Consider the following 12,006-nt stretch of genomic DNA (forward strand, 5'->3'; position numbering starts at 1 on the left):
TCAGCCCAATTTTTTAGCGAAAACACAATGATTTTACTGCCTCTACACTAAGGAAAGAAGTTTCTATATCTGGATCTCACCTACCCTGGTGTGTGCTTGGTCTACCACAGCGTGGAGCCCCAGTCTCTAATGGGTTTGTTTAACTATAACGCATCAGGCAATATTGCCTAAGAACACCTGTTTAACCAGACTTTAAACGCTGTACGCACACAGACAATGTTGATAATCACTTCTAGTGCATGGGCAGCCGTTCAAATCTTTATTATTTTATCTTTATATTATTCTTTATAATAAAGTTCGGATATAACGCGCACTGTCATTGGTTGAAAGAGCGTACTCTATGAGAGTATAGAGCATAGAACTGAGCTAAGGCTGTCACGCCATCTGCCAAATTGTACTATGTTCGACCTTTTCCGGGACTTCTTTTTAGCTTTTTTTCCGATAATTGAAAGTGATATTTCGGAACAAGTGAGCCGGCAAGTAGCAACAGAAGAACCAAAGGAAGGTTTGTAAACATACCAGGCGCCGTAATTTACGTTATTAAAACGTGAGCAGATACGAAAATCCTCAAAGGAAAAAAAAAATAGACATTCCGATAAAGATTTTCACGCTCAGTTAGATTGCAATCTTACGTACGGTAATAAAAATCAAACACAGCCAACACTCGTATAGTATATAAAGTTCAGAGTTCAAAAACAAAACAGAACAAAACAGAAATGATGAAAAATATAACCAAACTGGCATAACTGTTAAAATTCATACTAATCATGACGGTGTCTGAGTAAATATGATCATGCTGAAGTCCATCGCGGTTCGCTTATCATGGCGATCTCCGCTCATCACAGTAAAGCAAGCCTCAGAAACTACATCGGCCGCCCTTCGAGTGAAAAATAAGAGCTCGTTTTGATATCCTTTCCGATGTGTTGAGTGGAAAGTCACTTCAGTCACTGCAGCCGAGTTTTGCGGCGCTGTCATCCCGAGCGATCTTCATGTTCCGGTGAATTCGGTTGTCGTTCATTTAAAATACACTCGCCTTGAACAGTTTGTTTTCTACTTTGTCATGTGAAAAAACTCGTGTGCTTTTTTTAGCCATAATTCGGCTGAAGTTCACTGAACATTTCACTTCAAGATTCTGTATTAAAAACTTCAGGCAAAGGCCTTAAATTCGACCTGCCGAACTATTTTAGTTAACAAATAGAGAAGCCTTGACTGTGCTCTGTTCTGTTATAAAGCACGCAGGAAGCGGCTTTCTTAAATAAACCGATTGTAGAAAATAAGGTAAAGAATCATACAAGGAAAATCAACACGTTTCAGAAAATTATGGATGACAGAAAGAAAACATCTGTCTTTCCAGTCTCATTAACATAGACTAACTATATACACACTGTAATCAATTTAATAAAATTCATCAAGCTAAGGAGTACGAAGTGCAAAATTTTCCTCTTTATCTATGTTTGTGTGAGTCTCAAAACCATTTTCGCTGGACTTGCCTTTAATTCTTATTAAAGTCTCTCGTTTCTTCTCTCAAATTCACCTGCATTGCGTTTGTTTGACATGAATTACCAAAGACGATCTATAATTATAATGCCTTTGCACCTGACGTGACGTGCGACACTTTCAAGGAATTAATAATGACATTTTATAGTCCAAGACACATTACTCCAGTCAATCCGTTGCACTAAGTTAAATTATTCGCCGCGTATTATTCTACCAATTTAGCTTTTTGTGCAAAGAGCCCAAACAGGAAGTTCATTTCTAATATTAATTGTCATCTTGGCTTGAAACCAACAGTTTCTATCGTAACCATAGCTACCAGACTAATAAAAGAAAACGCGTTTGGCTAAATAAGTTTAGTGTTGGGCACCAAAGAACGTGGATCTTGGAAGGTAGGAGATGACTGTACTTAATGCATGAAAAACTTGAGTTTGACTTTCACCCCATGGTAAGATTTGATATTCAGCCTTAACTCCTATTTCTGTGTAGTTGAAATAAAACGAAAATAAAATTTACCGAGCTTCCAAATGTGGGTATCACAAACACTTGGTGAGAAAACATCTTCAGCTGCTTGAAAGAAACAAGATCACTTGAAAGAAACAAGATCATTATCCTTAAATTTTATTTTCTTGAACAAAACATTTACTATGTTAAATAATAGGGAGTTTTTAATCCAAAAGTTTTTGGATTAAAAACGTACAACTTAGCGTCTAAGTATCTGCTTTTCCTAGCGTTTTTCGCCATCAATTGGACCTAAAAGAATTAATCGAAATTTTTACAATGTTGGCCAAAGGACTAATTTCGGTGTCTAATACGTATGTTAACATGTGAAATATTCCTAAGAGACCCAATTCTCTCCATCGAGCGAAGCGGATAACATCCATTTGCGCCATTTACATTAATTACCACATGGAACTGACAGCTGCAAGCATTTTTTTAAAATTTATTTTCATAATAAGGTTTCGTTCATAACGACAGGTCGATTTGGGAAACTCAATCCACTGCTTGGAGCTAGCGATCAACTTAAAACTTGTGTCATACGCGCGTGGTAGAAACAGAAAACCGTTACCTTGAAGAAGGCATGGAATTTGTTCATTTTTCGTGTTCTTGACCTGGACTGCATTGTTGACTAACTTCACTTTTGGAAAAGGTGAGTCGCAGACGGCGAATCATTTTTTTATCCTTCGATTCACTTATGAGTACAACTTATTCTATATTACTGATACAAAAAGAATTAAAGTTACAACAACTAGCAAAGACTAAGTCAAAATCCGACATTCAACATCTACCCATGATTGGAACTCATTTTTGAAAAATTAAAGGGTATTTAACGAAAGTTTTTTTAGCGTTTCTTATTCAGAAAATTGGATATTAGATGCAAAACGACTAAAAACTTCGGCAAATACGAATTACTTCATTTAAAATAGTTACATTCCCATCTCTCCTCTCTCAATAACATTTAAGCATGACACTATGTTATGTTCAATTTTCCCGCGTTTTACTAGGCGAAAATTTGATCTTTCTGCATCGTACGGAAGCACATTTTAACCGCACTCAATCATATCTGAAAAATTATTTTTACAAGAGAACAGTACTGACATATGGTAAAGAATAGTTACAATTTTTTGTTGTATATTCGTCCATAAACATAGCTTATCTATCAAAAGTTAAAATCGCGTATTGTGCAAGTCTAAGAGAAAGTTATTAGCACAAACATGTTCAATGATTAGTTTCAAGGTACTCACCTCAATAGCAGGTGGCATCTGTCGACCGTTAAATTGCCGATTATTTCGATATTTCTTGTTTGGGAAATATAGAGTTTGACATTTTTAATCTAAGTTTACTATTTCCCGGAAAAAGTCGAATTGTCCAATGTATACTGAATTTATTCATACATCACCCCATGTATGAATCTGTTGCGCGATGCCAGAAAAAAGATGGCTTGTCTCAATTGAAATTAGCATAAATTTCCTCTTTCTATGGTAATCGGTCTAACTAACCAAAGGCGATCGTGTAAACTCAAGTAGGAAAAATCTGAATTTTCAAGGACCTGTATAATGAAGAAAGAGAAAAAAGTTTTATGAAGAAGAATAAAGTTTTTTTTTATGGCTTAACGATCATGAAATAGAAAAGGAACTTGAGAAAAATTTGCGTATAGCTTTTATTAATGGCTTTTGTTCTCTTCCCTAAAATAATATCGAAAATGCTCTCTACAAAAGACAAGTGATGCTCGATGCTACCAATTTTTGTTCTTGTTTCAACTTTTTTTTTATTTTTTTTACCGTTTTTGGGAGGGAGAGGGCTGGAGCTATTTATCTAGGGCCTTTTTATACAAAAAGTTAGGAATTTAGAATATAGCAGCGGTAACAGCGACATCAACAAAAACAATTAAAAACTTTACTCAAATTTGTCTTGTCCCAAACATTTTATGTGTTAACCTCCTTTATCTCAGCTGAAATCATGAGGAAATATCTGAGCGCGGAATTGAGACATATAAAATTATCCTAAATTCCTGTTATCAGATAGGCAAAAATCCGCAAATGAAGGCAGTATCAATTTTCCTCCATTTTCCCTGGGCTGGTTAAGTTACGCGGAACCTATAATTTCTCTTTTTTTTTTTTTCTTTTTTTTTTTAACAAGACAGCACACCAAAAGTAGAGTTATAAAAAAAAGGATCTAGCAACCGTTTCCTCATAGACTCCTGTCCTTAAAAAGACCGTAAAAAATGAAATAGAGGCAATACATAATTCAAGGCACGAATAAAATTTATTGGATGTCTTACCACCTTGATGTACTACGAGCCTGCTGCTTAATGTTCTTACATGATTTTAAAAACCTAAATGCTGTAATGTTTCCGTGATGGCTAAAAGGTTCCAAGGTTCTGTTATCGATTATAAAACGACGATGTAATGCCACTTTCTGAGTGGCCTTGAGCTGTTTTCCTTCATCGGAAGCAGTATTGCTATGGTTGTCAGCGTTTAACATCCCGAACTGATTATTTCATGAATGCTTAAGTAAAAACCAGGCAAATCATAATTTACCCTTCGTTAAGTGTAAGATGAAAAGTTCAGGATGAAGACTATAACACACGATGCTTCGCAAAGGAAATCTTACAAGTTTCACCACAATATTCTGTATTTCTAGTCTTGCATTTCCTTGATTGTTAATTCCATATTATAGATATGCACGTACTTACTTCGTTTCAAGGCGCCAATGAAACACATTCAACGAAAGATGAGTCGTAATCGATAGAAAATAAGTCCACAGGAGCTTTACTCGAACAGTTTGGTCTCTACGTAATTGCAAAAAATAGCACGATTTAATTTATCGCCTGCCTAAATAAAGTACTCTCTACGTCGTTGAAAACGCGAATGAGACCAGTCGACAGTTAAACGACAACTATCTGATAACAATTCGAATGGTAAACAGGGCCTTAAGAGCGACGCTGAATAAGTTCCCTGAAAAATGCAAGCCTCTTTAACTTAGGCAAAACCCCATCTCTTGAAGCTTTTTTTGAAACAATTTCACTCTTCTTTACTGGAACTTTTTCTTGAATTTATGTTCAGTTCTTCGCCTCAGATACAAAACAAATAGGTAACGACTGTTGAAAAAAGTTCGTCCATGCATAAGTTCTAAAGATTGTTCGACAGTTTTCAAATTAAACCATCCGTGCATTAAGACTAATACAACTGCATATCTAAACAATAGAGACTTAATGACTAGAAATGTGAATCACACAATTTTTCCGACGTTTTATTTCTTTAATAATAATGAAGTTCGAAATTACTGAGCTGTTTTTCAGTGGCATATCACACCTAATGAGAACTTAAACAATTTCAAGTGTAACTTGAATTCAAAATTCGAGCAACTTCCGCCGAAGAATTAGACAAGCTGGAAAAATATAGGAGATAATTTATTAATGAAGTCATTTGGTGTCTTATAGAAAGACATAAACAGCTTCTGGTATCTGTCTTGTCTGTCATCTTGAACAATACATATACTATGTTAAGTAATGGGGGGAAATGTATTGTTTATTCTGGTAAAAGTGCGCCTAAAATGTGTTTTAAAACTCCTACGGAGTGCGTGAAGCCGGCTAAATGTTTCATCGTGCACAAATTGTCGGGATGATTTTATCATAAGGACGGAAAACGTTGTGCTTTTTGTCTAACTTGTGGTGACAAAGCCGTAGGAAGAAAATGAACGATTTTACAAGAATAGCAACTTTTCAAATAATTTCGAGCCATTATTACGTGTTGATTTAATGTTGAGACAAGACAGACGACAATTCAATAAACTATGAGTAATATGAAAAGGACTAAGCAAATTTCAAGATAGTGTGTATGGCGAAAAAAAAGTCATATTTGCAGCTCCATAAATTTATTTTAACTACAATGTCGACGACTCATTAAAAACTGTCATGTTAAAAATATTTATCAACAAATTTTAAGTATTTGGCATATCAGCGTAAATTTACATCGCATTTTGTTTAATCTGTTTGTCCTCATTGTCAACTTAAATTTGTATTGTAGCTCTGAAGCCCATGAGGTTTGAGCAGATCGTTTGTATTGCGTTTTCTTGACGTCCGTGAATTATGGTCATCGTGGCTTTCGCGCAAGGTGGAGCTGTATAAATGTTCATAGTAAATTCCGACACGAATCGTCAGTATTTGCTCAAAGACTTCCTCGAGGCCAGAGCAAGTTTTTCAAACTAAAATTACGTGACAGGTTGATGAAAGTCCTTTTTAAATTAGAGAACTAACTTTCAAAACCACAAACAAGTGCAACATTTCCTAAAGCAAAAAGGAAAAAACTCAATTGAAATCCTATCGTGATAATTTAACGTTGAGGCGCTTTGAAAATACTAGACAAAATTAAAAACAGGTAATTAAGTGTTAACAAGCGGTTTCGTTCAAAGGAAGATGGACGTATATTTTCGAGCTCCGTTGGTTTTTCTGTTTATTGGCCTATTTACCCGCTATTATTTGATCCCGAGACCGCCTGCAGCTACCTCCAACTCAAATAACATGAGTGAACTTACTATCAAGTCTGAATCTACTTGTTTGTCGGGTTTCGAAGCTTTCGCTTCATCTTATCGCAACCACATTACTAAACCTACTCCTACTTTGTGGGGACATCGATACCAATCCTGGCCCAAATTGGAAATATCCTTGAGGTTCATGTAAAAAGCCAGTAAAGTCAAATCAACGTGGAATACAATGTGATTCATGTGATTCTTGGATTCACACCCGCTGTTTGGGGATGAATAATGATGAATACCAACTACTTGCAAATTCTTCATGCTCGTGGATTTGCCCTGATTGTGACCTTCCAAGTTTTTTCTCACCTACGCTTCTGGACTTGTCTTCAGACACTTTGAACTTTTTGATATTCTGTCTGGTTCTGTGGTTGACAATGGAAATAATTTTCCAAGATCTAATCCAGCGACAAGTTCATCGAAGCGCAACACGAAAACAAAATTAAAAGGAATGATAATTAATTGTAATGGTCTTCAAAGCTCTAAACACTCTACTGAATTTCAAGCTCTACTTGATCTACACGATCCTGATATTGTTCTGGGAACTGAATCAAAACTCAATCCAGATATTTCATCATATTCAATCTTCCCGCCTTCATATTCAGTCCTCAGAAGAGATAGAAACGCGTTCGGCGGAGGCGTCTTTCAAGCAATTAAATCAGACCTTGCAAGTATTGAAGAGCCGAATTTTAATGTGGATGGTTGCGAAGCCCTTTGGTCCTCTCTCAAAATTGCAAATAGGAAGACATTATACATCTCGTCCTTTTATAGACCACCAAACTCTTCCACTGAGATACTTGACCATTTAGACGACTCTCTTAACAATGTCTTCTTGAGAGTTCCAAACCACCCCAATATTATCATGGGCGGTGACTTCAACCTAGGCGATATTGATTGGAACCAGGAACCTAACAAGGCATGCGGTCCTGACGAATTGCCTGCACGTGTGTTGAAAGAGATATCTCAATCTGCTTCTGGATGGCTTGCTTTTATTTTCCAGCAATCACTTAATCTCAACACGGTCCCTTCAGATTGGTCCAAGGCCCTTATCACTGCTGTTTATAAGAAAGACAATAAATCTCTTCCCTCAAATTACCGACCAATGTCTTTAACCTCTATATACTGTAAAGTAATATACTGTAAAGTAATGGAGCACGTTGTGCTCAGTCATATGGCCAAACACCTGTCTAAAAATAACATCATTATCGACGAGCAACATGGCTTTAGACAGCGTTTTTCCTGCGAAACCCAATTCATAATAGCCATACACGACTGGGCCAAATCAATTAATGTATGCCGCCAGACTGATGCTATCCTGCTTGACTTCTCGAAAGCTTTTGACTCGGTACCCCATCAAAGGCTACTGCTGAAATTGAACTATTACGGTATTAGAGGAAATTTGCTGTTATGGATAAAGGCCTTCCTGTCCAACCGTTCTCAATTTGTCTCCATAAATGGCACTCAATCTTCTCCCCAGCCTGTTTTGTCTGGGGTCCCGCAAGGTTCAATTTTGGGGCCGGTGTTGTTTCTATTGTATATATATGATATCACGAACTGTATAAATGCTAATTTGCGTCTTTTTGCTGATGACTGTATTCTATACAGCGAAATTCAAAGTTCGCAGGACTGCTTGTCTTTACAGAACGACCTGGACCAGTTATCTTCATGGTCGAAAAGTTGGCAACTTAACTTTAACTTTAAAAAATGTTATCATCTTGGAATAACATGTAAAAAGTTCCCAACCCTGTTTCAATACACTTTAAATGGTCTGCATATCTCCAAAGTTAACTCTACAAGGTACCTTGGCGTCACGATATCAAGCAACTTAAGCTGGAATACTCATGTAGATAATATTTGCAAAAATGCTAACTCAACTCTGGGTCTTTTGCGCCGAGTGTTGGGTGGATGTAGCTATAAAGTTAAAGACATCGCATACCGTACTCTTGTAAGGCCTAAACTCGAATATGCTTCCTCTGTATGGAACCCATATAGGCAGCATAACATAAGCAAAATTGAATCTGTCCAACAAAGAGCCGCTCGATTCGTCTTTAACGACTACTCGCATTATAGCCATGTTACACCTATGGCACAAAGTCTTGGCTGGGATTCACTCCATCACCGAAGACTTCTTTCACAAGGCACTATGTTTTATAAAATATATATGGGCCACGTTGGCATATCACTCCCATCTGATGTGACACCAAATGAAAGACCATCAAGAGCTCCAAACTGTCGTCCTTTCAAACAATTGAAAGTGAATAATGATATATATAAATACTCTTTTTATCCAAGGACAGTAGTTTTGTGGAACAATATATCTCTAAGCTCTTCTAACATTGTTAATATAGATTTATTTAGATCAAATGCTCTTTCATTAATTAGGTCGGTTTAGCCCATACTAATTTTATCTTTACGCTATTATATTATTTTGTTTTATCCAAGCTTTGATTTTATCTAAGCTTTGTTTTTCTTACATTGTTAAATCTTAAACTGTATAAAAATTATTCAATTTTATTCTTTGTAATTAGTCCTCCTGGTATAGTTATTACTGTTTCAGGAGTATCTCGATTAAAGATTAAAGATTAAACAACTGAGTTGAAAATGTAAATTGGCCACCGTAAAGAGTAAAAAAGCTGACGTTTCGAGTGTTAGCCCTTCTTCGCCACGTCTTCTTAAAGCGACGAAAAAAATCACACCTTCGTTGGATGCCACGCCCGAGGTAAAAGACAAAAGGAACAAATAAAAAGTGATAACAAACGCGCTCTGCCAAAACCTCGAAAACTTGCTTTTAGCAGTATTTCATTCTAAAAACATTTCTAGAATTCAGTTTTGACAGTTTTTAGAAAAGTCTTATACGAGCAAGATCTGCTTTTCCTTTTTTAAAAGTAGAACGGTCACTCCAACTTCAAGCAGTCTCAAAGTATTTAAATGAAGGAATCCTCTTCTTAGGTAGACTTGTTGGTTCCAGAAAGTCAGCACCTCATTAGAAAACAGCTGTGCGCCAGCGCCTGCTCTCTGCGAAAATTTGGAGAAGCTGTTGACAGCTCCTTACTTTTAACAAAGATTGTTAAAATCCGCCATAAAACTCTGATAGTTTTTAATGAGAGAGACTTACTTTTAAGCACGACCTGCTTTTTTTGCAAATAATAAATAAAAAAACTCGCACCTTCTTCATTGTGAGACTTGTGAGAGAAAAATATAACACTCTCATCTCGCCACGCGTTTGATTGAAAACGAAAATAACTCAAATACATGCTCTCGCAAAAACTAGAAATCATTGCTTTGATCAGTATATCTTGTATCATCAACATAGTTACACGAATTCGGCGCTTTTGCAAAGAAGGATCCTCGTGTTAGGTAAACATACTGGTTCTAAAAATGATGAATGCCTCGTTTGAAAACAGCTGTGCGCCAGAAACAAGGTCTTTAATCGCCTCGAGGCTCTCCACACAAAACCGTCACTTTCGATTGTATTTAACATCAGTAGTAAGACCAAAAAATATATTTGTACGTTGAAAAAACTGACCGGTAAAAAGCAGGCGACTTGACTTACATATAGAGAGAGGTGGTTTAAATGAGTCACTGCAATACGGATAAATTTAATTATTTCTGAATTTGCGAACCTTTGGCTCGATGCACTAAACGAGGGTCAAGTCTACCCCTGGGTACACCGATGGAGATTGATTTTACTAGTTCATATCTACACTACCCACTCCCCCAGTGCAGCAAAATTGCCACTCCGATAATTTTCTCGATCAGTTACGAGCTTTTCCGCCTCTCTTCGGCCAAAGTCCCTCAGGACTACCAATTACTCAGGACTTTTGTTTGGAAAAGTTGACCCGGAACAATGGGTCATTTCTTGATACGGGCACCAAAAATCTCTTTGATACAATAAACATAGGCCCAACATAGATATTTTCCCTTTGGGGCGTGGTTTGTTTGTTTATGGGAAAAAATAATGTTACAATGAATTTTTTAATATTAGTGTTAAAATTAACTGTTTAATATCATATAGCCAAAAAAATAAGTGTTTAGTGTTATCGAAGTACCCCCATTCAGACCCTCCAAGTACAGTCTCCCATACAATCGTCAGCTGTTGCATCAGGAGTAAAAGCAGGAGGCTGTCTCTGAAATCTGAACCGATTGCCTCTATGGTTTTCCGTTGCCCCATTTCCTCATTCCCATTTTCCTCTGAGCCCAATTTGCTACGAGAAGAACTCACAGCTCGCACAAAGTTAATCTTTACCAATAAAACTGACTACTTTGCAATCTATTTAATTCCGCGCGGGAACCTGAAAACAGCGTAAAAGCTGCGTAGAAGGCCATCGATTATCCTTTCATTTTTCACCTCCAAACTTCCAGAACACTGGATGGCACACTAGTAAAAAATTCGATATTTTCTTCAGGTTTTTTAATTCCACTTTCAATAAGTAAGGATGATTTTCAAGTTTACTTACACCAATTCAATAACGTTATTCTTTTCATCCACTGGCGTAGAGAGCCGTGTGGACACAGCAGCAAAATGAGTGCGCATGCTTGAAACGCGTGCAAAAATTTACGTGCGAAAAGGAATGGGAATGACAATATTTCCATAGTAACACTGTAGCGGCGATATGGCGGCATTTTTAAAATTCATATTGTTTGTTTTTATTTCGCGGGGATAAGCCCTAGCCTTAACAGATAAGGTTCCCATTTTCAAGAAAGTTTCTTTCGAACCTGCTTTGCAACATGTCTTTCCCAACAAAAAAAAAAATTAAGGGCACAGGTGTGAATTTTAGTATTCAAGTGGAGCGGTCGTAACATGGCAATGAACTTCGTAGCTCGTGTTATTGTTCTAGCACGTGTGATGGATGTGAGGATGAATACAACAAGTAACTATGTGAATCTGTAGGTTTGTAGTAAACACTAGTACATAAGCCGTTGCCTTCAGTTGAAATTTTGATGTCTACGAAAAGCCAAAGAAGTGTCGGAAATTTCCCAGGTATATTTAAGAGCCGGATGAAAGGAATTGACGGCGAACATCAATTTTTTAGCCAATACCACGGCCCAAAACCTGAACTTTTCGGCCGCTACATTGACGATTGAATCGGCGCTACGTCCTCTACCAAAGAGGAGCTCACTCAATTTATAAACGCCGTCAATTCCTTTCATCCGGCTCTCACACGTCAAGAACTCCATACCTTTTTCACAGTTTCTCAGACTTCGTCGTTTATGTGGTGACGACTCTGATTTTTCCGAAAAATTACGTCATTATGCCAGTTTTTCGAAAAACGTGGCTATCCTGTTTCTGTCGTTCAAGCGGGCTACCACCGTGCCCAACAAATCGATCGACAGGCAGCACTACAAACGGCCGAGAAGGAAAACACTGACCGCATTCCATTTACTCTTACATTTCACCCTAACAACCACGCAGTTAAATCTATCGTTCTTAAAAATTTTAAATTACTCCAAAACGATTCAGAGACTGGCACTACCTTT

General features: G+C 37.1%; 1 long non-coding RNA gene across 2 annotated transcripts in view; it reads left to right on the plus strand.

The window, feature by feature from the left end:
• The first annotated feature begins 1,864 nt into the window (after positions 1-1,864).
• LOC136277252 (uncharacterized) overlaps positions 1,865-12,006 on the plus strand; it is a 12,720-nt gene continuing 2,578 nt past the window's right edge. For both annotated transcript variants that reach the window (XR_010715806.1, XR_010715805.1), the window contains exons 1-2: positions 1,865-1,886; positions 2,473-2,644. This is a non-coding gene — a long non-coding RNA (uncharacterized lncRNA). The remainder of the gene's footprint in view (positions 1,887-2,472; positions 2,645-12,006) is intronic.

Source organism: Pocillopora verrucosa, chromosome 12, assembly GCF_036669915.1.
Source record: "Pocillopora verrucosa isolate sample1 chromosome 12, ASM3666991v2, whole genome shotgun sequence".
Classification (NCBI taxonomy): Eukaryota; Metazoa; Cnidaria; class Anthozoa; order Scleractinia; family Pocilloporidae; genus Pocillopora; species Pocillopora verrucosa.